The sequence below is a fragment of the Canis lupus genome, chromosome 1 (assembly GCF_048164855.1).
Source record: "Canis lupus baileyi chromosome 1, mCanLup2.hap1, whole genome shotgun sequence".
In the NCBI taxonomy this organism is placed as follows: domain Eukaryota; kingdom Metazoa; phylum Chordata; class Mammalia; order Carnivora; family Canidae; genus Canis; species Canis lupus.
Genome location: NC_132838.1, coordinates 101,839,166 through 101,866,411, shown reverse-complemented (window position 1 = coordinate 101,866,411; position 27,246 = coordinate 101,839,166). Strand labels below are relative to the sequence as shown.

Below are 27,246 nucleotides of genomic sequence, written 5' to 3'. Positions count from 1 at the left end.
GCCAGACTTTGTGGTCATTTGCTGAATGTTCCATCATATTCTCAGCAAGGACAGACACTGTGACAAATCAAAGGCTGTTATTGCCACAGCCTGCGTTGTCCTCAGCAGCTTCTATCCTCTGGGCCTGAAGTATTCTTTCCTCAAGGATACCTGCTGTTGAGACTCAGGTGGGCCAGTTTGAGTTGCCTCAGAGTTACTAAAGGGAGTGAGGGGAAGATGTAGGAAAAAGCAATGGCTCATTGTGGATTCTCCCACACAGTCTCTGAGGAACAGAAGGCTTTGGGACCCCATCCAGGCCCTGCCACTTCCCAAGCAGGTACCACCACTTCATCATCACCCAGGATAATCAGTGAGTCTCAGCTGCTGTTGCTGTAATTATTATTGTTGCTGTTTTCATTATCTTTGTTACTTTTTCCCATTCCTGTGGCATCTTAAAGCCCTTACTGTTCTATGCCTCACAGTCCACATAGGAAGGTCCTGACCTCATGGTATTCTCCATTGGCTCCCACATAGGAGGCTCTGTCTCTCTTTTTTTAAGATTTTATTTATTTATGAGAGACAGAGAGAGGCAGAGACACAGGCAGAGGGAGAAGCAGGCTCCATGCAGGGAGCCTGACGTGGGACTTGATCCCGGGTCTCCAGAATCAGGCCCTGGGCTGAAGGCAGCGCTAAACCGCTGAGCCACCCGGGCTGCCCAGGAGGCTCTTTTATGCTGCTGTATTCCAGGCAAAACAGCATCTCTGCCTCTTTGAGTCCAGCGCAGAGCTCAGCCCTCACAGGGTACTTGGTTACTCTGCTCCCTTGCCATCAAGAGAGATGGACTCTGATTCCTATCAGTAGCCCCAAGACCAACACACTGCCTCTGACTTTTCAGATGCCTGTGACCTTTGATTATGTGGCCGTGACTTTTACCCAGGAGGAGTGGGGGCAGCTGGATCTGGCCCAGAGGACCCTGTATGAGGAGGTGATGCTGGAGACCTCCAGGCTCCTGGTGTCTCTGGGTAAGGCTTCCCTAACTCTGCCATATGGGAAATCTGTAACCTCCTCCACTCCACTCTCTGGCTTCAGGCCTGGCTACTTATGAAGGCTGCTGTAGCCATCCTGTCCTCCTCCCCACTTCAGTCATTTTCTAGACTCCTCTTTTCCTGCCTACTCTCTTGTGTCTTAAGGAGGGTTAGGCAAGAAACATAGTTTGCTTTTGGTCACAACCAAAGGAGAAGGATGTGCTGGGAGAAGATGGAGGTATCTCACAGAACCTGAAGGCAGGAATTCCAGCTGGGTCCCTGGGGGACTGATACAGCAACTTATAAAAGCACAGTTATGCCCTGGCTACTGGGGCTATCTTCCTGGCTTCTCTCTGTGGGTTTGCTTGTGTCTGTCTTTTCACAATGAGTTTTTCTACCACTGCTATTTTGCAGCAGGAAGTGGCTGCCCAGTCCTTGCTGTGTAAAGGCCCCATGTTCCTTGTCTTTACTTCTTTCTGTATGCTGATACTGTTCCTCTTCACTCATTCATTACTCCCAACATGCCATCCTTGGCAAATGAGGAAAATGGGGTCACTATGTGAGTCCCTCATAAAGCTTAATCTGTTCAATTTAAAAGACACATCTTCATTGTGAAAAGCTCTCCTCTGCAGTTTTTGGTGGTACAAGTCCTTTCTTTTGTGAAATGTTGGCCAGAATAGATGGTGTTTTCTATTTGTGCACATGTCTCTATTTGACCAAATTGCTAAGTGCGATTCCCAGTTTTTTCTTCTTAGTGGTTCATAAAATGGTGTCACCAAGTCTGCTTCTCCCCCTGACCCCCGTTTCCTGAGGATTGAATCCTCCTGCTCACATCCCCCTCTCACTGTTTCAGCCTCCTTGGACTCAGGTTGCTGGCCCCACATAGGAGTGTTTGCTGTTTTCTTCTTGCTGTAGTGTTTAGGAGATCAGGGTCTTTTGTTTCTCCATATAAACTTGAGAATCAGTTTGTTGATATCTACAAAATGACTTGCTGGGATTTTGACTGGGATTGCATTGAATCTACAGATCAAATTGGGAAGAACTGACATCTCAATAATATTGAGCCTTTCTATCCATCTACATGAAATATTGCTCCATTTATTTTGTTCTTTGATTTTGTTTATCAGAGTTTTGTAGCTTTCCTCATGTAGATCTTGTATATATTTTTTTAGATTTATACCTAAGTATTTCATTTGGGGAGTAATGTAAATGGTAATATGTTTTTAATTTTAACTTCTTTTTTTTTAAAGATTTTATTTATTTATTCATGAGAGACACAGATAGAGAGAGAGGCAGAGACACAGGCAGAGGGAGAAGCAGGCTCCCTGTGGGGAGCCTGATGTGGGACTTGATCCTGGGTCTCCAGGATCACGCCCTGGGCGGAAGGCAGGCACTAAACCACTGAGCCAATCAGGGATCCCCAATTTTAACTTCTATTTGTTAAGTGCTGGTATATGTGAAGGCATTTTGTACATTAACCTTGTATCCTACAATCTTGCTATAATTGCTTATTAGTTTTAGAGGTCTTTTTTCTTTTTATTCTGTTGGATTTTCCATGTAGATGATCATGTCATCTACAAATGAAGAATTTTGTTTCTTCCTTCTCAATCTGTATACCTTTTTCTTGTTGTATTAATTGGTGCTTTCAGCTTAATGTTGAAATATGGTTAGAGAGAACATCCTGCCTTTTTCCTGATCTTAGTGGGAAAACTCCAAGTTTTTCACCTTAAAGTAGGATGTTAGCTATAGGTATTTTTGTAGATACTCTTTATCAAGTTGAAGACATTTGCCTCTATTCCTATTTTGCCAAGATTTCTCTCTCTCTCTCTCTCTCTCCCCCTCTCTCTCTCTCTCTTTCTTTTTAAATGAATGGATGTTGGGTTTTATCAATGCTTTTCTGCATCTATCAATATAATTGTGTGGTTTTCTTTAGCCTGTTGATATGATGGATTATATTAATTGATTGTTAAATTTTTATCCAGGTTTGTATATCTGGGGTAAATCCCACTTGGTTGTGGTATATAGTCTTATACATTGATGGGTTTGATTTGTTAATATTTTGTGGGGGATTCTTTTTATGTCTATGTTCATGAGAGATACTGTGTATACTTTTCTGTTATGTGTTTAGTTTTGATATTAAGGTAATGCTAGCCTTATAGATTGAGTTAGTAAATATCCCCTCTGCTTCTATCTCTGGGAGAAAATGTAGAGACTTGGTATAATTTCTTCCTTCAGTGTTTGGTAGATGTCACCAGTGAACCCAACTGGGCCTGGTGCTTTATGTTTTGGAAGGGTTTTTGTTTTGTTTTGTTTTTAAGATTTATCAATTTATTCACGAGAGACACAGACAGAGAGAGGCAGAGGCACAGGCAGAGGGAGAAGTAGAAGTAGGCTCCCCAAGCAGGGAGCTCAATGCGGGACTCGATCTTGGATCCCAGGAACACGACCTGAGCCAAAGGCAGGTGCCCAACCACTGAGCCACCCAGGCGTCCCTATTTTTTGGAAGGTTAACTATTGATTCAATTTCCTTAATAGATATAGGCCTATTCAGATTATCTGTTTCTTCTTGTGTGTGTTTTAGCAAATTGTGTCTTTCAAGTAATTGGTTCCTTCATCTCAGTTATCAAATTTGTGAGGATAAAATTGTTAATAGTATTCCTTTAATTTCCTTTTAATGTCTATGGGATCTGTAGTGATGTCCTCTGTTCTATTTCTGATACTAGTAATTTGTGTCATTTCTTATTTTTTTCTTAGCCTGGCTAGAAGCTTATTGATTTTATTGATTTTTTTTTTTCTTTTTTACAGAACTAGATTTTGGTTTTGTTGATTTTTCTCTATTTTCTGTTTTCAGTTTCACTGATTTCTGCTCTAATTCTTATTTCTTTTGTTGTGTTTATTTGGCATTTAATTTACTCTTTTTCTTAGTTGCCTAAGGTAGAAATTTATTTAACTATAGATCTTTCCTTTAAAAAATATGCATTCTGTGTTATAAATTTCCTGCTAAGCACTGTTTTGCTCCATCCCACAAATTTTGTTAAGTTGTATTTTTGGCTTTTTAGTTTGTTTAAAGTTTATTTATTTCTTTTTTTAGAATTTCTACACCCAATGTGGGGCTCAAACTCATGATCTCAAGATCAAGAGTCACATGCTCTTCCAATTGAGCTAGCCAGGCACCCTATATTTTTGTTTTCATTTAATTCAAAATATTTTTTACTTTCTTGAGATTGCTTCTTAGACCCATGTGTTATTTAAAAGTGTAAGTTTAATCTTTACCTATTTGGAGATTTTTCAGTTATTTTTCTGTTATTAATTTCCGGTTAATTACTTTATGGTTGGGGAACAGATATTTTATGATTTCTATTCTTTTTAAAATTTGTTAAAGTGTGTTTTTATGACCCAGAATATGATCTATCATGGTGAATGTTCCCTGTGAGTTTGAGAAGAATGTGTATTCTGTTTTTGAAGTAAACTGTAGATGTCAGTTATATCCAGTTAATGGATGGTATTTTTGAGTTCAGCTACATCATTACTAACTTTCTGTCTGGATCTGTCCATTTCAAAAGAGGGATAGTGTGGTCTCCAGCTTTGATAGTTTAGTCATCTATTTCTCCTTGTCATTTTCTCTGTTTTTGTGTCACATAGTTTGAGATACGTTGCCAGACATATACAGATTAAGGATTTTTATGTCTTCTTTGCAAATTAACCTCTTTATCATTATATAATGCCTTCTTTATCTGTGGTAACTTTCCTTCCTTTGAAGTCTGCTCTGTCTGAAATTGTATAGGTATACTTCCTTTCTTTTGATTAGTAGTAGCATGTTTTATTAACATATTAGTGTATTTTTCTCCATTCATTTACTTTCAACATGTACATGTCTTTATATTTACAGTGGATTTCTTATAGACAATCTCTAGTTGGGTTTATTGTGTGTGTGTGTGTGTTTTTAAAGATGTATTCATTTATTTTAGAAAGAAAACAGTGGGAAGGGCAGAGAGAGAGAGAATTTCAAGCAGACTGAAACCCTGAGATCACAACCTGAGCCAAAACCAAGAGTTGAACACTTAACTGACTACACCACCTAGGCACCCCTGGTTCTTGTTATTTGATTCATTCTGACATCATTTCTTAGCCTGGCTAGAAGCTTATAGATTTTATTTATTTATTTATTTATTTATTTATTTATTTATTTATTTATTTATTTATTTATTTATTTATTTATTTTTTATTTTTTTTTTTTTTTACAGAACTAGATTTTGGTCTCTGTCTTATAATTGAAGCATTTAGAAGAACATTGATGTTCCAAGTGATGTTGATTTTCTGGGATTAGTATTTACCATGTTTGTCACTGTTTTCTATTTGTTGTCCTTATTCCTTTTTTTGTCTTCCAGCCTTTCTGCCTGGAATAAACCCTTCTCTTTACTCAGAGTACCCAGCCACTCTGCCTACCTCAGACTATCAATGATCAGGGATTCCATTTGTGAAATGATGAAAACCAGGTGGGGTGCCATCACCTATGGAGTATTTAAAATCTCCTGATGCCCAGACTTCACCCCAGAGATTTTGTGTAAATTAGTCTGTGGTGGCAACCAAGCGAACCAGATATGGCTGATGTGTGGAATATCAAGCCCCTGATTGGATTTATTAGAAAGCACCTTTAGGAGTTAGGTCCGAATAATGTTCGGATTCTACAGGATGTAGATCAAAGGGAATTGGTGGTTATCTATGGAGCCAACACTAATGTCTACAGTTTTGGGGGCCCAACTATGGTGTTTTATGTGCTGGTTTCCAAGTCACATCACTTTGCATGGATGGGAGCAGCTTCTCTGTGAGGCCTTCTCCAAATCCTAAAGTTCCAATCTAGATTGAGAGGTTTCTTCTCACCAGAATTTCTTGTCCTTTCTCTTTCTCCATTAACAGGCTGTCCTTTGCCCAAACCAAAGCTGATCTACCCATTGGAGCACAGCCCAGATTTATGGACATTAAAGTGAGGCCTCTCCCCTAACTCCTGCCCAGGTAGGTGCCAACAGTTGGCCAGATCGGGGTTGTGGCAGCTTGCAGATAGCACAGTGATTACTGCCTCTGGAATTTGTGGAAGTTGTATTATTGTGGCCTCTCTAGAGGCTTAGGATCCATTGAGCCTTTTAACCACCAGTCTTTTTTGTGCTCCCCAGTCTCCAGTGCTCCTGTGGGCATGTAGGACCTATTAGATAATGAGTTCAGGTTCTCAGCTCCAGCTGGTTGGGCTTAAAAACTAGCTGTGACACACAGCAGCCTTGTGGCCTGTAGAAGGTGCATGATCTCACTGTGCCTTTATATATAAATTCAGACAATGTAAATCTAGCTGCTCTAACAGGCATATTCCAGAATCTTGGTGGCTCAGCATATGAAAAGTACTTTTCTTACCCAGGGACCATGTAGGTCAGTTTGGAGCTGTGTACTACATAGTTATTGGGGAACCAGGTACCTCCCATCATCAGCGTAAGACTTGCACATTGTCCTGGCATCTTCTAGCTAGCACAGGGGAAATGAGAGAAGAAAGGAGGATGTCATACCCACTTCTATATACACTATTTCTCCTCACATTCCACTAACAAGACATCTGGGGCTGGGAAATGAGGCTGAGCTATGTGTCCAAGGAAAGGAACAAATGGTTCTGTGAGTGTAGTCTGCTATACTCTGTCTCTAAATGAGTCATTGAGTTTTTTGAGGATGTACCAGATTGTTCATGAAACTGGTTCACACTGGCCCTGGCCCATAGTGAGTAAATGGCTCAGCAAAAGTAAGCTGCTAGCGTTATTCACATAATACTATTAGTCCTAATGAATAATGACAGTATCTCACATTTCCTTCTGAACTACAAGGAAACAAACTATATTCTGCATCCCACCCTTTCTCACCTTCTCCATACACCCATTCTCCAGATGTCAGGCCCTCAGAAGCACTCCCTTGCTCCATGTCTTCGTGCCCCCCTTGTTTGCTTAAACTTCAAGGTAACATTTTGCCTTCTATTCCCCTAATCTGGGCTGCTGAGGCACTGGGGATGTCAGGCATGGTAACTGGTGCCACTGCAGATCACACCTTTTCAGGGCAAACTGGCTTCTTCTTTTCTGCCTCTTCTGTTACTTTATCCATTCTCTGCTCAACATAAAAATATGCCTGGTTACATCACATTAGGGGGAAGTAAATTAAAAAGGCTTATGGCAAAAAAAAAAAAAAAAAGGCTTATGGCTCTCCAGTGTCTTCACACTGGTATCAACACTGCTTTCCCTGTATAACCAATCTTGGAAAAGTTGTCTCATTCTTGCAAGAGATTTCTACACTCGTGTTCCATTCTCCCATTTACTATTATTTTCTTGCACTTTTTTAAAAAAGATTTATTTTTATTTATTTATGATAGACCTAGAGAGAGAGAGAGAGACAGAGGTAAAGACACAGGCAGAGAGAGAAGCAGGCTCCATGCCGGGAGCCCGACGCAGGACCCGATCCTAGGACTCCAGGATCGCGCCCTGGGCCAAAGGCAGGCACGAAACCGCTGAACTACCCAGGGATCCCCATTTTCTTGCACTTTTTGAATGAGCTGTAACTCATATTCTCTATTGTGCAAAAATCTTAAGAGGTCAGCTTTATGAATCTTTGTATATGTGTAAACCAATATAACCACCACCTATGTTAATATTTAATATATGCCATAGTGCCCCCTTATTTGTGGTTTTGCTTTCTGTGATTTCAGTTACCCAACGTCAACTACAGTCCAGAAGCAGATGATCGTCCTTCTGATGTATCATTAGAAGGTCACCAGTAGCCTCATGCTATGTCACAGGCCTGTGTCATTCACTTCACTTCATTTCATCATGTAGGCATTTTATCATCTCACAGCATCACAAGAAGGATGAGTGCCATATAATAAAATATTTTGAGAGACCACATTTGCGTAACTTTTATTACAGTATTTGTTATAATTATTTTATTATTAGTTACTTTTGTTAATCTTTTATGTGCCACATATATAAATTAAACTTTACTATAGGAGTGTATATATAGGAAAAAAACATTTTATATATAGGGTTGGTACTACTTGCACTTTCAGGGATCCACTGGGGGTCTTGGAACATATCCCCCACAGATAAAGGGGACCGCTGTACAATATTTCCAGCACCTCGTCAAGGTCTTGTGCCTTCAGTAGCCCCTTCTGCTAGGTAATCCCTATTGAGACCATCAGCATGAATTTGCTTTGACTATCGATTGTTTCATCTGTATTTCTGTCTCCTTTTGACCATTGTTATGTCTGTGAGAGTCTTTTCATGTGGTTGCATGTAGTTGGAGTTTGTTCACTCTCAATCTAGTGTAATACCTCATTGTGTTGAAAACTGCTGTTTATTTATCCCTTCCCTTCTGGGCAGGCATTCTTGTGGTTTTCAACTTAATGCTGCTGAGAATATTCTTGTTACGTGTTTTGGTGCAGATAACCACTGATTTCTGTTAGGAGTGGATTCTTTCTTTTTGAATTTTTTAAAAAAGATTTTATTTATTCATGAGAGAAAGAGAGAGAGAGAGAGAGGCAAAGACACAGGCAGAGGGAGGAGCAGGCTCCACGTGGAAGCCTGATGTGGGTGGGACTCGATCCCGGGTCTCTCGGATCATGCCCTGGGCTGAAGGTGGCGCTAAACTGCTGAGCCACCCGGGCAGCCCAGGAGTGGATTCTGTGTGTTTCCAGGACAGGTTGGCTTTGTTGGAAACTGCCAAGCAGTTTTCCCAGTTTCACATGTGAAAGTGGTAACATCGTTCTCTTTGTGCTTTGAGGCCCTGTGAGGGGGTTCCTCCGTACCACAGCCCTGAAAGTTTTCCATATAGTCACTGCTTTGGTCCTCATTTTCAAATACAGCAGTGATAATGTGTGATGGCCTGAAGTTTACTGAATGGTCCTCCAGTGGCTGGCACTATGTGACCACTTCACAGGCACTTTCTTATTTAACCTCCAGGACAGTCTGTGAGGCAGAAACTGAGAGTCTCTCAGTTTTTCAGACGAAGAAATTGAGTTGGGAAGAGCTAAGTAATTTGTTGAGTATCAGCTCACTTGGTACAGGCAGAGTTTGTGCCAAGTGTTCTGGCTCCAGCTAATACTCTTCACCTCCATGCTGTGTGAATTCATAATGCAGCAGACTTTTCAGATTGTGTCATAAGCATCTGGTCCTCTTGGAGTCTCTGCCCCTAATCTCCCGGGACCTTCTTTGTCTTCTTATTCTGATTGGCTCTAATGTTGGCTCATCAGGCATCTCATGGACTCTTCTTTTTACTCTTCAATACTCTTCAAGATTAATCCACATATTCTGACGCTGTCAATTTATATGCTTCCTAATTAGGTCCCAGGTGTGTATTATTTAACCCCATTATGGGATTAACCCATAAATAACCTCAGTGTCTGGCATCATACTGAATGTGGTTCACATAGTTAACATGGTAAATGCAGGATTTCATTTCATCCTCACAGAGTCCTACAGGCCAGGCTCTATTTTTAGCTTTCCTTTTTAGAAGACAAAACGAGGGCTTATGGAATTTGAGTGCCTTGACAGGTGCCACAGGGCTAATCTTGAGTTCTTGTGGAGCGTGGGCCTAGGGTTTTGGTGGTTAGACACCATGATCTTAACCATAATTTTGCTGTGACCTCTAACTTTTGTTTAGTGGACCTCAGGTACAAATTTTGATCATAAACCTTGGTTTATGACAGATTGTCATCAGTGATTCACAAATGACCTTAGTTAATTGATGTATTTACTAAGTTATTTACTCATTCATTTCTTTTTGAAAATAATACACTTAACATCACTGAACTCAAGAATGAGACCTTTAGTTATACCAACTGTCTAGTCAGTCTGGACTGCTATAACAAGAATGCCAAGAGTTCTGAAGACAGTTTAAGACTCAGGTGCTTGCAGATCTGGTGTCTGGTTGGGGAGCTATTCCTGGTGTGCAGATATGAGTCTCTTCTTCCATCCTTAGGTGGCACTGAGAAGACCCAAATGCTTTTGTGTTTCTTGTGAGAACACCAATCCCAAGTCGGGGCCACACTCTTACCAGTCCCATCCTCTTGCATTGTAGGTTCCTTGAGTCTTGGAAGACTCTGCCTTTGTTCATTCTGTTAACTAAGGCTGAAATGGCTTTCTTGTTTTATCTTTACAGCAACTTCTTGTACTCCCTCTCTGGGAACCCTCCTTGATTTCTTCCTGGCTGCTGTGCAGGCTGTATCAGGTGCCCCTTCACTGGCCTCTTATAGCATCTGGAGATGTTCTTGCTTTGAGCAAACCCAACACATGCAGTGTCATTACCCTGTGTATTTGTCCCTAGTTGCCAGTATGTCCCTCACCTCTCCTCTCACTCTGGTTTCCCCTCAAAGGTTTCAAGAATTCAAGATCCAAAAAGAAATTTCAAACTGGATTTCAGAGATTTGAAAACATGGCAGGCATGGAGCCACTGTTTTCATCTTCTTATTTCTACTGAAATGGAAATTTTACTTTTCTGTGTTGCCATCTGTAATAAGCCCTGCTGTACCTTGTGTTCCTTTCAGGTTATGGTACAAAACCCCAGACCACAGAGTTTTCTCATTCTCACCTTGCCTTGTCTGAGGAAGTCTCCCCACAGGATCAACTGACTCAGCAAACTCTGGGGGATAGCTGAGGCAAGGCAAGAATCAGGATAGGCTATCAGAAGTGCTGGAAGGCCAGTTGAAACCAGGGATAGACCCCCAAACGGAGAAGCTCCCTGGGAACATGAAGCCTGAACATGATGGTTTAGGGACAGATGATGGTCTACACTCAAGGACTGTGCAGGATCTGATCCCCCCAGAACACGTTCTGCACAAATGTGACCGCAAGGATGACTGAAAGATCTCTTCATTCATGAACGGAAATGTCCCTATAAGTGTAAGGAATTTGGGAAAGTGTCTACGAAGAATTGCTTTCTAGTTCAACATAAGCAGATGCCCACTGGAGTAAGGCCCTATGAATGCACTGAATGTGGAAAAACTTTCAGCAAGAGCACACACATTCTCCAGCACCACATCATTCACACGGGGGAGAGGCCCTACGAGTGCAAGGAGTGTGGAAAGGCCTTCAACTGCATGTCACGCCTTACACAACACCAACGGATTCACACTGGAGAGAAGCCTTATAAGTGCAGTGAATGTAGAAAGGCCTTCACCCACTGCTCCAATTTAGTCTTGCATAACAGAAGCCACACTGGAGAAAACCCTTTGTGTGCAAAGAATGTAGGAAAGCCTTCTGTGATACGACAGGTTTCCTTCGACACTACATCATCCATACGGGAGAGAAGCCCTTTTGAGTGCATGTAGTGTGGGAAGGCCTTCAACTGTAGGTCACACCTCACCTGGCACCAGCAGGTTCACAATGGAGTGAGGCCCCTTGAATGTAATGAATATGGGAACGCCTTTTGCGACAGCATGGACCTCATTCAGCACTACAGCATCCACACAGGAGAGAAGCCATTCAAGTGCCTTGAATGTGGGAAGGCCTTCTACTGCCAGTCACACCTCAGGCATCACCAGTGGAGTCACACTGGGGAGAAGCCCTATATATGCAGTGAGTATGGAAAGGCCTTTACCCACTGCTCTACTTTCATCTTGCATAAAAGGGCCCACACTGGAGAAAAACCCTGTGAATGCAAAGAGTGTGGGAAACTTTTAGCAATTGATCAGATCTCATCTGGCACTTTAGCATCCACACTGAGGAGAAGCTCTATGAGTGCATGGAGTGTTGTAAGGCCTTCAATCGCCAGTCATACCTCACAAGACACCAGTGGATCCATAGTGGTGAGAAGCCCTATGAACGCATGGAGTGTGGCAAAGCCTTTTGCCAGAGAGCAAACCTCATTCGACATGCCATTATCCACACTGGGGAGAAGCCTTGTGTGTGCAATGAGTGTGGAAAGGCCTTTACCTACTGCTACACTTTCATCTTGCATAAAAGGGCTCACATTGGAGAAAAACCTTTTGAGTGCAAAGAGTGTGGGAAAGCCTTTAGCATGAGGAAAGACCTCATTCGACATCAGCATTTATGCTGGAGAGAAGCCCTATGAGTGCATGGAGTGTGGGGAGGCCTTCAGTCGCCACTCAAGGCACCAGCAGATTCACAGTGGAAAGAAGCCCTACGAATGCATGGAGTGTGGGAAATCCTTCTGCTGGCGCACAAGCCTCAGCTGACACTCCATTATCCACACTGGAGAGAAGCCCTATGAGTGCAGTGCGTGTGGAAAAGCCTTCAGTTGCAGCTCCTCCCTCCCTCAGCATTAGAGGATTCATACCGGGAGAAACTCTGTTAGCACAACGGAAGTAGGAAGAACCTTCACAAATGGGCAGTCCTTAGTCACTCCCTGATAGCTTCTATTGGGGAAAGATTCTTGAATGTAACTACTGAGGAAACTTCTTACTCAGAATCTGATCATTCATATCAAAGAGAAATTCCTCGATTTCCTTCCGGACAAAAAATCCTTCTGTTGCAAGATATCATTTGTCATCTAAGGAGTCATACTGGAAATCTACCCCAGTCTAGAGCCTTATTCTACATCTGAAAATTTATCCAGGAGTGTGATCCAGTCATTCTTATGCACTTCGCATAACCATCAGCCACATCTTTCTCCTCAGTGTACACTGAAAAACTATCTCAGGGATATTTAAACAGAGGAGGAGAAGACATAAAAGAGAAAGAAATGTAAGCATGGTTTTTTTTCAGACTTCTGTGACAAGCCTATAGCAGTTTGTTGTTCCTTATCTTATTTGACGGGAGAGAGTGTTGTTTCAGAGATGAGAGAGCTTTGTCCACTTTATCTTACATATATTTTCACTGCTGTCCATTGCCAGGACAGTTGAACATTTAGGATGTGTCTGAAAACATTTATTTTAAGTCTTTGTTCTGTGGCATCATCTCTACCCTTGAGTAGCATGAGTCTTAACAAGAAATATGAAGGCTTCACTTATGAAATACTGTTATATTTCAGGAGATACAATGGGCCCATGTACCACACTCTTAAACCTGATTTTTTATTTTTTTTTATTATTTTTTTTTTAATAATTTTTTTAAATTTATTTATGATAGGCACACAGTGAGAGAGAGAGAGGCAGAGACACACACAGGCAGACGGAGAAGCAGGCTCCATGCACCGGGAGCCCGATGTGGGATTCGATCCCGGGTCTCCAGGATCGTGCCCTGGGCCAAAGACAGGCGCCAAACCGCTGCGCCACCCAGGGATCCCAAACCTGATTTTTTAAAATAAAATATTTTTTCATGTGTATTTAACTACCTACCACTTATATACTTGCTCTTAATCTACTTGTTTTTTCTGTGTAATGAGGATGGCAGTGTAGCTGTGTGAACTTCCCAGATGAATATGAATTCTTCCTTCTGATTGCAATTCCTAAGCTTCTCTAATCCTCCTTAGAGAGGCTTCTCCCAAGTCCATGTCAGTTGTCTTCTAGGGGTTGAATGAGAGCCTAAATAAAATAAAGCACATAGCTAAATTAAGCTAAAAAAAAAAAAAGATAAACTCAGAAAAAGCACAGAGAAGGAATCTCATTTTTAATCTTGCGAAAGATTGCATGAAGATTCACTAATGAGGAAATTGACTAGAAATTTAACGATGAAATGGGCATGTGCACATTGCAGGTATCTGTGAGTTTCACAGTTGTTACCATGGCCTTAGTCCTAGTATAACAACTGACTAGTACCCTTTATCAGGGTCTTTTGGAATTCCTTCCTTGGTATTTTTTTGAGCTACCCATGATAGTATTACCTCACATTAAGAAATATGCTGTGAAGAAAGATGTTAAAATAATCATGCATTCACTTTGAACCCTCCTCAGGGCCTTTTAAATCACCACATGTGTACTTTTGTATTGCCATTGTAGGCCAAGCCACTTTTGTTACATTGATTCATGGCATTATGGTGAAACAGTCTCTTATTCCTTTTCATGTCATGTGTAAGAAGTCTTTTTTTTTTTTTAAATTATTTATTCATGAGAAACCCAGAGAGAGAGAGAGAGAGGCAGAGACACAGGCAGAGGGAGAAGCAGGCTCCATACAGGGAGCCTGACATGGGACTTGATCCCAGAACTCCAGGATCACACCCTGGGCCCAAGGCAGGCGCCAAACCGCTGAGCTACCCAGGGGTCCCCCTCTTGCTGGTATTTTAATGAACATACATTAGTCTATGGATCATTTTGGTGATAATTGGGCATCTTTATTATGTTGATTCTTTCAGTCCATGAACATGGTATGTCTCTTCATTTATTTAGATCCTTTTTTATTGTGTCAGTATTTTATAATTTTCCACTTGTAGATCTGGATCATATTTTGTTAGTTTTTTTCTAGGCACTTTTTTTTAGAGTCGTTATACATCACATTGAGGGTGTTTTGTTTTGTTTTGTTTTTTACAATTTTATTTATTTATTCATGAGACAGAGAGAAAGAGGCAGAGACATAAGCAGAGGGAGAAGCAGGCTCCATGCAGGGAGCCCAATGTGGGACTCGGGACTCGATCCCAGTACTCTAGGATCATGCCCTGAGCCAAAGGCAGGTGCTCAACTGCTGAGCCACCCAGGCATCCCTCATATTGAGTTTTTAATGTCAGTTTGCACATGATCACTACTGTTAACAGAGAAATATGATTAGTTTGCTATGTTGCCCTTATTTTCTTCAACCTTGCTGAAATCACTTATTCTAGCAGACTTTTTTGTGGATTCCTGAAGATTTTCTTCTTAAACAATAATGTTATCAGCAAATACCTTTAGCCTTCTTCCTAATCTGTATCTCTTTCATTCCCTTTCCCTGTATTTATTGTACAAGCTAGAACTTGCAGTGCAATGTTGAATACAAGTGGCAAAAGAGGACATACTTGCTTTGTTAATAACGTCAAGGAGAAAGCATTCCTTGTTGACCATTAAATACAATGATAACTGTGGGTTATTTTGTTTTACTTTTTTAAAAAACTTAACTCCAGGGATCCCTGGGTGGCGCAGCGGTTTAGCGCCTGCCTTTGGCCCAGGGTGCGATCCTGGAGACCCGGGATCGAGTCCCATGTCGGGCTCCCGGTGCATGGAGCCTGCTTCTCCCTCTGCCTTTGTCTCTGCCTCTCATCTCTCTCTGTGTGACTATCATAAATTAAAAAAAAAAATTAACTCCAGTATAGTTAACATGCTACATTATATTAGTTTCAGGTATACAATATAGTGAGTCAGCAGTTCCGTATATTACTCTTTGTTCATCAAGATTAGTGTACTCTTAATCTCCTTCACCTAATTCACCCATTCCCGCTCCCCCCATCACCTCCCTTCTGATAACCATCTATTTCTTATTTATAGTTAGTCTGTTTTTTGGTTTGTCTCTCTCTTTATATAGATATTCTTTATCTAGTGGAAAGTCACCCTCTTAATTTGCTAGGAGCTTTCATTTTGAATGGATGTTGAATTTTGCCAAATGCTTTTTCTATTTTGGTTGATGTGATTTTTCTTCTGTAGCCTGTTAATATGATGGATTCCTTTGGCTAGATTTGAATGTTGAACTGGCCTTGCCTTCCTGCAATAAACTGTACCAGGTCATGGAATATTATTAATATATCAATAGTCTATTTATGATATCTAGTTGAAGAATTTTGGGCCTAAAATCATGAGCATATTGGTGTATAGTTTAATTTCTTTGTATTGGTATTGATGTCTGACCACTTCTTGCTTCCCAGAATGAACTAGAAAGTGTTCCTCTTTTCTTTCTTCCTTTCTTTTCTTCTTCCTCTTTCTCCTCCTCCTACTCCTCCTCTTCTTCTTTCTCCTCCTCCGCCGCCTTCTTCTTCTTCTTCTTCCTCTTCCTCTTCTTCCTCTTCTTCTTCCTTTTCTCCCTTCTTCCTTCTTCTTTTTTTCCTGGATTAGATTTTGTAGAACTGGTGTTATTTCTTATTTAAATATTTGATAGAATTCTCCAGTGAAATCATCTGGGCCTGGAGATTCCTCTTTGGGATATTTTTAATCATATATTGAATCAGCCTAATTGGTATAGGACTATTAAGAGTATCTACTTTATATTGATAGAATGCCCTTCTAGAGAAGTTGTTCCATTTCATCTAAGCTTCTAATTAAATTGTGAAAGTCTTTGAAGTATGCCTTTATTATTCTTTTCATGATAGGAATATCTGTGCTTATATCTCCTGTTTTATTCTTTATATTGGAAATGCTTTTTATTTTTTATTAATCTTAGATTTTTATCAATTTTGTTGACTGTTTCAAAGAACTAGCTTTTTATGTCATTGATTTCCTTTATTTCTATTCTCAATTTCTTCTCTCTCTAGTTTTATTTAGCACTCTGTAGTTTCTTGAGATGTAGATTAGATTATTAACTTGAGTTTTTCTTTTCTAGTGTAAGAAGCATTTGGTTCTATGAATTTCTCTTTCAGCACTGTTGAAGTTCCATCCTGCAAACTTTCATTTGTTTTGAATTCACTTTCATTCAGTTAAAAAAAATTCTTGATTCCATTTGAGACTCCCTCTCTGATCCATGGGTTATTTAGAAGTGTGCACCTTCTAAGTGTTTTGGAATATTTTTTATTTTTCTGTTATTTTCAGTTTCATTTGTGTTCTTAGTACATGCTCTGTGTGATTTCAAAATGTTTACATATGTTGAGGCTTGTTTTATGATCTGCAAACAAATGAACCATAAACAACATCCTTATAGAATGTTCCACGGGTGCTTGAAAAAGATTTATATTCTGTTGTTGAGTGGAGTGTTCGATAAATGTGAGATTCTGCTGGTAGTGTACAGATTTTCTGTATCCTTGCTGATTTTGTGCCTAGTGTTTCTATCAATCACTGAACAAGGACTGTCAAAATCCTCAACTAGAATTGTGTAATTGTCTATTTCTTTCTGTTCTATTACCTTTTGTGCTTTGTGTGTTTGAATGTTTTCTTGTTTGGTGCATATGCATTTATGATTGCTATATCTTTTTAGTGCATTGACTTTTATCATTATGTAACTAATATTCCTCTTTGTGCCTGTTAATTTTCATGGCTCTGAAATATACTTTATTTAATATTTATATAGCCACTGCTGGATTCTTTATTACTAAATGGTTTATCTTTGTCCATCTCTCATTTTAACCTATGTGTATTGTTATATTTGAGGTAAATTATTTGTGGGTAGTATATAGAGGGGTCCTGCTTTTTTCCCCTCACACTCTGACAGTGTGTCTTTTAATTGATATATTAGACCATTTATATTTGAAGTAGTTATTGATATGTTAGGAATAGATAATGTTATTTTTCTTCTTTGATTTTTAATTTTTTCACTGTTTCTTGTTCTTGTTTTTCTGTTTTGTTTTTTGTGGGAGTGAGGAAAGGGGGTTTCCTTGCCTTCTTTTCAGTCTTTGGACATTTTTTATAATTCAGTTTTGATTCACGTATAGGGTTGGGGGTATATTTTTTTCCTTTTTCTTTTTAAGTTGCTGTTGTAGGTATTAAAATATGCACGTGCAATTATCACAATCTCCTGTCAATAGTATTTTAGCAATTTAAGTGCAGTGTAGAAACCTTACTTCTATTAGGTTCCTTTACACACTCACTATTCTTTTAATACAATTGGCTTGGGTGTTTACCCTTCATATGTTGAGGACCATATCGAATGATGTGGTTTTTGTTTCAATTGTCAGACATTTTTAAAAGCTTATGAGAAGAAGGGTAGTCAATTTACCTCTGTTTAAAAAGAGGCACTGGGGAAGTGAGAAGTATCTTGCACCAGTGATGGGGGGAATGCCGTGACCTCCAGTGACCCCGGGGGCAGGAAGCGCTTCGGGGTCGTGGGAGTCCCCAAGTCTTCTGTACATCCCGGTTTTGCCGTCTCTCAGACACTGTCCTTCAGAAAGTTCACACATACGCGTATTCTGTTGAAATCTTGAAGCTTTAAAAAACGTACTTTCCTCCCGGGCTTCCGATCCTTGTGCTCTTTGCCATCACTCCCCACCAGAAGCAGCTTCTGTTGAAATCCCCTGATCCAGGCGTTCTCTGTGCGCCCCAGGAGCAGAGGCGAGTTCGGAGTCACCGTCACCGCTCTTCTCCAGCTGGTCAGGGCTTCTTCGTGTCTTTTGGCTCTCGCGCCTTCCCTCCATTCTTTCACACCGGAGAGAACTCTAGAATTAATGGTCTTAGGTGGTGAGTGAGGGCAGATTGTGAGCCGTTCTTACCACCTTGATGGGGGCTTTTTGGTTTTGTTCTGACAAGGTTTCTCTCCACTCAAGTCCCACACCAGTGTGTGGCTTGGGGGACTGTGAGGGTTTGGAGGGGGTTTTTAAGCTTCCCTTGAGAGAACAAATGATAATGGGGAGAACCTAACCAGGGCCTGGTTTCTGCTGCAACACAGTAGCTTCACGTGCCTGCTTTTATGTGCACCTTTGTACTGTCCGCCCAGGAGCCAGCGTCCTGAGGGGTGAACCCCCCCCCCTTGTTGGCAAGCCCCCCTGCCATCGGTCCTGCCGTGTGGCGAGCGGGGTGGGAGTCTGCAGCAGAGCTAAGGAATCTTTTACCCCATGGACAAAAAAGACTTACCAAGTGGAGGGACTTTAAATAATTGGCTTAGATTGGCCGGTAGCCAGGAAGTGGCTTTTAGAGAGATACCCAAGGCTGAAAGGATTTGGTTGGTTGTTTTTTTTTATTTTATTTTATTTTTTTTTTGGTTTTTGAACCATTGAAAAGGTAGATTTTGCCCTCTTCAGGTCTATTTCCAAATGGTTGTATTAAAAAAAAAAAGTTTTTCTTTCCCACTCCCCACCTGTCCCCCTGTTGCCACAGAAGCAGGGGCCCTGTCCCGCTCCCTAATACGTATAAAATTTGTACAAAATATCTTCTATGAAAATGATTTGTAATCTGTAGACTTAATACCTGGGAGATGTCTTGAGATATAAAATCCCATCCTTTGGGTTGTGGGGTTTTTGTTTTCTCCAAATAAATCTGATCTTTAAAGTTTACCTTAATGCTGAAAAAAAAAATTTACCTCTGTTTCTTAACCTTTTCCATTGAAATTTCAAGCCTTTTTGCTATCGTTTCCTTTCTGTTGGAGAACTTCCTGTAGCCATCCTTTCAGGGTAGGTCTCCTTGTGACAATGTTCTTTGTTTTCATAGGAGAATGGCTTTATTTCCTCATCCTTGAAGGAAATTTTGATGCAATATAGGGTTCATGGTTGGCAGTTCTCTCTTAATACTTGAAAAGGGCTATGTCACTTCCTTTAGGCCTTGTGATTTCAAGTGAGAAATCTGCCATTCAAACCATTGTTCCCCTACAGATAAGATGTTATTTCCCTCCATCTGCTTTTAAAATATATGTTTGGGGCAGCCCAGGTGGCTTGGCAGTTTGGTGCCGCCTTCAGCTCAGGGCCTGATCCTGCACACCCACGATCGAGTCCTGCATCGGGCTCCCTACATGGAGCCTGCTTCTCCCTTTGCCTGTGTCTCTGCCTCTCTCTCTGTCTCTCATGAATAAATAAATAAAATCTTTAAAAAAATATATATGTTTGTCTTTAGTTTCTAGAAACGTTATTATTCTGTGGCCTGATTTAGAATTTTTTTGTTTATCCTATTTGGAGTTTGTTTAGGTTCTTGAAACTGCAGGTGTACGCCTTTAGTCAGTTTGGAGAAATTTTCAACCTTTATTTCTTCCAGTATTATTTTTAGATCGACCTTCTTTCTCTTTCTGTTCTGAGACTTCAGTAACATGAATGTTAGATCTTTAATTGTCCCCTGGGTCCCAATGACTGTTCTTTTTAAAGTTTTTTTTTTTTCCCCAGTCTGTTTTATATCTGTTTAGATTGAGTAGTTTCTATCACAGAGGGGCCAGGGAGTGGAGTGCCAACTACCTAACTACTTTCATTGCTTCTGGATGTGGTTGGAAGATTAGCTCCTCCCCTGATCCTTTGTGACACTCTCCTGAAGTGAAAGCAGAATTCTGCCTTGGATATCCTCCTGCGTTAGTACCACGTGAGGGTGGGCATTTAGCTCTCCTACCTGTACAAAGGGAAGGAGCATGTGGGCTTTTTTATGAGGTTCCCCAAACAAGGGGCAAAAGGGGGAGGTGATATTGAAAGTGGGCAACAATCAAACATCGAAAGTGGAATCAGACTCTTGTCCCTTTGGTTGGCTGGTTGAATCGGAAGAACCCAGGTCTTGGTTATAGATGAGCACCTTGCTGTTTGTGGGGTAGGCTGCAAATGAACTGCTGATGCATCACATCTCCCCTAGAGTGGCCCTGAAGGACACTAGTGTGGAGAAATCCTCTCTGTGGCCAGATCTTGGACCAGTACAATTGGGCATCGTTTTTGTTTTAGGAGAGGTGGCCTGATGTAAGGATATATGTGTACTTTTGTGGCAAATAACTTGTCCAGTTGTTCAGAAGCACTAAAGAATCAAAATTGGCAGATCAGTGATAAGTTTGTGTGGAACAGGAGCATGTGGTTAGTAGAGGAAGTGCAAAGTGAATGGCTATGTGTGTCACCCATCAGTGCCTACAGGTACCCATCATGGAGGAGAAGGGAAGGGGAGCAGAGTAGTTGAGGTTAGCCAGGCTCAGTCTTCAGCCTTCCCTGTCTTTGCACTCGAGAGCTATAGATAATATTAGCTACGGTGGCAGAAATGGAGGTTTTAGGTGAGCCCCACAGCATGGCATCCCTCTCTCCCCAGTTGAAGTAGCCACTTCACTTACTGAAAGTCTAACAGGCCAGTTGCGAAGACCAACACTAAGATCATGATCCAGTACATTATTTTAAAGGAGACCAAACTGCCACTGGGTAGCAGATTGTTTTGTTTTAAGATTTTATTCATGAGAGACAGAGAGGCAGAGACACAGGCAGAGGGAGAAGCAGGCCCCATGCAGGGAGCCCAATGTGGGACTCGATCCTTGGACCCCAGGATCATGCCCCAAGCCAAAGGCAGATGCCCAACTGCTGAGCCACCCAGGCGTCCCAGTGGCAGTTTGTTTATATCAGATCTGTTCCCTTCTGGAGGGGGAAATGATCCATCCTTATTGGGATTGATACTATTTCTGGATATGGTATTAACTTCCCTGCCAACAGGGCCTCTGCAGGCACTATTAGATCAGAGTGTATTGACTATTTGATCTGCCAGCACTAGTTGGCCATTACACTGAAGATGCCATCATAGTATAGACACAAATGGATTGAGGTCTTGCAAAGGAGTTTCTCTAGCCAGCGCTGTTGATATCCTACACTCTGTATATCCACTTTCCCACAAGTCTTATTGGAGGATCCCCAGCAAGGTGGAGCCAGACTTGCCCATCTCAAACTTCCCCACCTGCCTGTTGTCATTTCTGTGCATCCTAAGTTCATTTCTCAGATAAATGCCCCAGGCCCCAGGATTTATCTCACAATTTTCTGCTATAAAGTATCTGAAGAAGTTCTGTTTTCACATTTTCTTTACATCCCCAGCTGCCGCTAGTTCTCTTTTTCCCACTCTCACTTGTAGATATTACTTCATGTTCCTTTGAAAGCTCCCCCTTTGGCCCCATGTTGTGGAACTTGCCATACGTGGCCCTAAATCAAGAGTATTCATAAGCCCTTTTCTGAGCTGATTCAGGTTATGGGGGATTTCTGAAGAAAACTGGATCCCCACCTCCACCACCCCATAAACCTGTGCCTACCCTTCATTTCCAAGTATATTCGTATTTTTCATCATCATTTTAGCCTTCCCTCTGGGTTCTAATTTTTATACTTACAGCTTAAACATACCTGCCTTTATCATCATGTTTTCTGATCCATTTTCTTTTTTTTAATAATAAATTTATTTTTTATTGTGTTCAGTTTACCAACATACAGAATAACACCCAGTTCTCATCCCGTCAAGTGCCCCCCTCAGTGCCCGTCACCCATTCACCCCCACCCCCCGCCCTCCTCCCCTTCCACCACCCCTAGTTCGTTTCCCAGTGTTAGGAGTCTTTATGTTCTGTCTCCCTTTCTGATATTTCCCACACATTTTTTCTCCCTTCCACTATTATTTATATTCCCCAAATGAATGAGAACATATAATGTTTGTCCTTTTCCGATTGACTTACTTCACTCAGCATAATACCCTCCAGTTCCATCCACATTGAAGCAAATGGTGGGTATTTGTCGTTTCTAATGGCTGAGTAATATTCCATTGTATACATAAACCACATCTTCTTTATCCATTCATCTTTCGATGGACACCGAGGCTCCTTCCATGGTTTGGCTATTGTGGACATTGCTGCTATAAACATTGGGGTGCAGGTGTCCCGGCGTTTCATTGCATCTCTTTAAGCAGCACTTCTCTACACAGATGAAATCCTAGATGTTCATAAAATAAACTAAATATATGGAGAATTCAGTTACTCAGAGGAACAGTATTTTCTGACTTTGTTGTCACCATTTCTGGAACTCCACTGCTCCTCACTGATTAACGGAACTTCATGAAGTTTGATGTGTTACTCTTCCAAAATCACAGCAACCCCAGTGTACATTTCCTCATGAGTTGTGTACTACCTGCCTGCTGTGGCTCTCTACAGCTTTTGCCTTGTGATATTAATACTTTCAGCCTATAAAATGACTGATATGCCAGATATTCTCTTAAGTCTTTCAAAGTTTTCACCTAGTTTAAAATATTCAAAATTTGTATTGCTTTCTTGCATATTTTCTTTACATTCCTTCCTTGTTCTTTTGGACAAGTCTAGGGAATTATCTAAATTGCATCAAATTATCTTAAACTTTAATTAAATATTCCTTATTTATTTAAAAAATGTATTGAAGCAAAAAATGTATTGAATAATTTCCATTTAGTAATCTCACTTTTAAGAATATGTCTTTATTTGGGGGCACCTGGGTACCTGGGTGGCTGGCTCAGCCTCGGCTCAGGTCATGATCCCAGGGTCCAGGGATCAAGCCCCACATCAGGCTCGCCACAGGGAGCCTGCTTCTCCCTTTGCCTATGTCTCTGCCTCTGTGTGTCTCATGAATAAAGAAATAAAAATATTTTTAAAAAATAATGTCTATTAATTTTGAAATATATGTACACAATTTTGTGGCCACAATCACCATCAAACTGTGAAGTATTTGGGGTACCTGGGTGATTCAGTTGGTGAAGCATCTACCTTCAGCCCAGATTATGATCCCAGGGTCCTGGGGTCAGACTCCCTGCTCCATGGGGAGTCTGCTTCTCTCTCTCTCCCTCTGCCCCACACCTCTGTTCATACTCTTCCTCTCTCAAATAAATAAATAAATAAATAAATAAATAAATAAATTAAATAAATAAGTAAGTAAGTAAGTAAGTAAGTAAAGTAAGTAAAGTAAGTAAAGTAAGTAAGTAAGTAAGTAAGTAAGTAAGTAAAGTAAGTTGTGGGATGCCCGGGTGGCTCAGCGGTTTAGCGCCACCTTCAGCCCAGGGCCTGATCTTGGAGACCCAGGATTGAGTCCCACATCAGGCTCCCTGCATGGAGCCTGCTTCTCCCTCTGCCTGTGTCTCTGCCTGTGTGTGTGTCTCTCATGAATAAATAAATAAGTAAAATCTTAAAAAAAAAAAAAAAGATGTGAAATATTTGCATCCCTCCAAAATGTTCCTTTGTGGCATCAAATTCCTCTCCCAAGCCCCAGACTTAGGAACCACTGACTTATTCTTTTAGAATGTCAAATAAATAGAATCATTTAATGTGTGGTCTTTTTTTTTCAGGTATTTTGCATAATGATTTTGAGATTTGGTCATGTTGTTCTTTGTCTCTTCTTTTTATATAAAGCCAAGAAATATTTTGTTTTCTGTGTGTGCTCCAATTTGTTCATTCATTAACCAGTTCATGGACAGCATTTCCAAGTTTTTGGCTACTGTCCATAAAACTGCCCTGAATATTTCAGCAGATTATAGGAGACATTTTCACTTATCTTGTGTAAATATGTAGGAGGAGATTGCTGTGTCCTGTAGCATGTGTCTACTTACCTATGTAAGAAACTACCAAATTGTTTTCTAAAAGGGCTGTACCAGTTTTCACTCTCACCAATAATGCCTGGGAGTTCTGGTTGCTATGCATCCTCATCAGTGCTTTGTATTGTCAGTCTTTTTAATTCTAGCAATTCTAGCAGGTGTATAATTATTGTTATACTTTTAAGTGGCATTGCCAGAGTGACTAATGATATTGAGCATATGACATATGATATTCATATGTTCATTGGTCATTCAAGATCTTTGGTTACTTGATCAAATCCTTTGCCCATATACAATTCTTTTCCTAACATGATTTGTAAGGATTTGTTCAGTTAACATCCTGGATGCTAGTCCTTTATCAGATGTGTATTTTGCAAATAGTTTCTCTCAATCAGTGGTTTATCTCTTTACTATTTTAGTAGTGTCTTTTGAAGAAAAGATGTTTTTAATCTTGATGTAATCCAAAGTTCAGTTTTTAAGAAGATTTTATTTATTTGAGAGACAGATAGCAAGAGAGAGTAGAGTAGGAGAGGGGCAGAGAGAGAAACAGACTCCTCGCTGATCAGGAAGTGTGACATGGGGTTCAATCCTAGGACCCTAGGCTCATGACCTGAGCCAGAGGTAGATGTTTAAGCCACTGAGCCACCCAGGTTCGCCCAAAATTCATTTTTTCTTTTATGTGTTCTTTCTGTGTACTCTCTAATTGCAGCTTGTCCAACCCAAGATTGCATAGCTTTGAATTATGCTTTCTTCTAGATATTTTGTGGTTTTAGTAATTACATTAAGGTCTAGACCCATTTTTGATTAATATTTATATATGGTCTGAAGTAAAGATTTGGTATTACTTCTAAACATTTTATAACCAAGCGAATCACTTTGGGGGGCATACCAACATACATATACACAAAAGTTTATAATAATTTCATAGTAACCAAGAACTGGAAATAATTCAGATGACAGTCATCTATGAGGTGCTTAATTTCTACCATTCATTCAGTGGAATGAAACATACTTCCTGCTCTTTCTTGAAAACTACTATTTTGTATTTTGTGGTGTATAGAAATCTATGTGGACAATTATTTTCTAGCACCTTCACTGTGTCATTCCACATGTTCCAGACCCACCATATACTGGATATGAATGGAAGCAATTTACTTTGTGCTGATAGTCTCCTGGTGTTAAGGAACAGTATTTGAACCTGAGGCAAACAACACATTGAAGAGATTGTAACGGTGGATGGCCTCAGTAACTAGATAGGGTTTTGGGTTGTTGGAATAATAATTTAAAAAAAGTGACAATGTAGAATGCAAAGGAGAAATAATAAAATATACATCTGGTGACCATACTGATGGATTGTGACATAAGGTGGCTAGATGCTTACTAATCCCATTTTCTCTGTCTGGACACCTGGGCAGACAGCATGTCTCAGCTGTCTTATTTTATTTATCACATGAATGAGCTGATGAATGGTCATTCATCAACTGGTCAAATGGTCAACTGAATATAGGCAGAAGTGATGGTGAAATTGTGCCTTAATTGTTCTCACATTTGTGCACAATTTTGGGGATGTCCTCAGTGGTTCTAGATTTCACACCTCCCCCAAGACTTAGTATTCCTTTGGGGGCTGCCAAGTTCAGGTGATGGGCTGATGGTGACAGTGTTTTGATAAGAACAGGGCATGATGATCTAAAACCTCTGAGCTTCATGATCACATATCTGTATCTGTGCCTACCGGCTGTAAGCATCAGAAGGACAGGACCATGAGTGGAGATGAAGGTCCTGGTTACTGTGATGTAGATGACAGGTCATGTCACAAACTTGAGACAGCTCTACTCTGCACTTAGCCCTGACAGCAGCTATTCATAATGCTTCCAAGATCTGAATCTTGTGGCCATGCATGTGTTGGGCATCGTGCCTCCCTGTAGTTTAAGAAACTCTCCTATTACACTGTTAAAGAAATAACTAAATAACCCAAATACTTCAAACCTGTGCTTTTAGGTGAAATCTTAATTATTTATTTTTAAAGATTTTATTTATTCATGAGAGACACACAGAGAGAAGCAGAGACATAGGCAGAGGATGAGGCAGGCTCCATGCAGGAAGCCAGATGTGGGACTCAATCTGGGACTACCGGATCATGCCCTGAGCCAAAGGCAGATGCTCAACCACTAAGCCACCCAGGCATCCCTAGGTGAAATTTTTTTTTAATTTTTATTTATTTATTTATTTATGATAGTCACAGAGAGAGAGAGAGAGGCAGAGACACAGGCAGAGGGAGAAGCAGGCTCCATGCACCGGGAGCCCGATGTGGGATTCGATCCCAGGTCTCCAGGATCGCCGCGCCCTGGGCCAAAGGCAGGCGCCAAACCGCTGCGCCACCCAGGGATCCCTAGGTGAAATTTTTAATCAATACCTGTGAGGCTACTTTCTGGTCAAGGAGTCATCATTACTCAGCCATCAAAAAGGATGAATACCTACCATTTACCTTGATGTGGATAGAACTGGAGGGTATTATGCTGAGTGAAGTAAGTCAATCAGAGAAAGACAATTATCAAATAGTTTCACTCACATGTGGAATATAAGAAATAGTGAAAGGGAGCATAAGGGAGGGAGGGGAAACTGGAAAAATCAGAGGAAGACAAACCATGAGACACTCAATTCTGGCAAACAAACTAAGGGTTCAGAAGGGGAGGGGGTTGGGGGATGGGGTAACTGGGTGACATAGGAGGACACATAATGAGATGAGCACTGGGTGTAATATGTTGGCAAAATGAATTTAGATAACATTTTTTAAAAAGAAGTCACTGTATTTTGTTTTGATAAATAATGCCCAAGTCTCCTGCAGAGGCAACCCTGACTTCGCCTCCCCCAGCACATCATGTTAATGCTAACAGCAGTGCTAATACTGGTTACTTACTGAGAAGTAACCACTTAGCTCCCGTTCTAGTCACAGTAGAGCCCTGGTTTCCAGACCTGGGAGCAGCGGCAGGATTCCTTACAACACGCTGAGCTCCCCTCCGCAGTTCCCGGTTCACCGGGTGGGGGCGAGCCGCAGAGGTCCCCAGGTCCCCAGGTCCCGCGACGCCTAGCTTCTGAGGGTGAAGCCTCGGCTCTCACCCACAGGACTGGGACTCTAGTTCCCGGCGCGATCCGGCTGACCTTGGCCGTTCCCATGGAGACGGGAACTGACGCAAGTGCTTGGGCGCCGGCGCGCGTACATTACACTACCCAGAAGGGGGTGCTATGAGCTTCCGCCCGATAGACGCGCAG

At 41.0% G+C, this 27,246-nt stretch overlaps 1 protein-coding gene and 1 pseudogene across 7 annotated transcripts in view; both read left to right on the top strand.

Annotated features, from left to right (window-relative positions):
• The window catches only part of ZNF805 (zinc finger protein 805), a 42,126-nt gene extending 34,198 nt beyond the window's left edge, over positions 1–7,928 (top strand). For 4 of the 7 annotated variants that reach the window (XM_072823283.1, XM_072823218.1, XM_072823147.1 and 1 more), the window contains exons 6-9: positions 260–349; positions 875–1,001; positions 5,922–6,017; positions 7,735–7,928. The gene's annotated coding sequence lies outside the window, so the exon portion shown is untranslated. The remainder of the gene's footprint in view (positions 1–259; positions 350–874; positions 1,002–5,921; positions 6,018–7,734) is intronic. The other 3 variants (XM_072823089.1, XM_072823026.1, XM_072822947.1) reach the window with 1 other exon arrangement.
• Positions 338–25,321, top strand: LOC140632076 (uncharacterized; annotated as a pseudogene).
• The last annotated feature ends 1,925 nt before the right edge of the window (positions 25,322–27,246 follow it).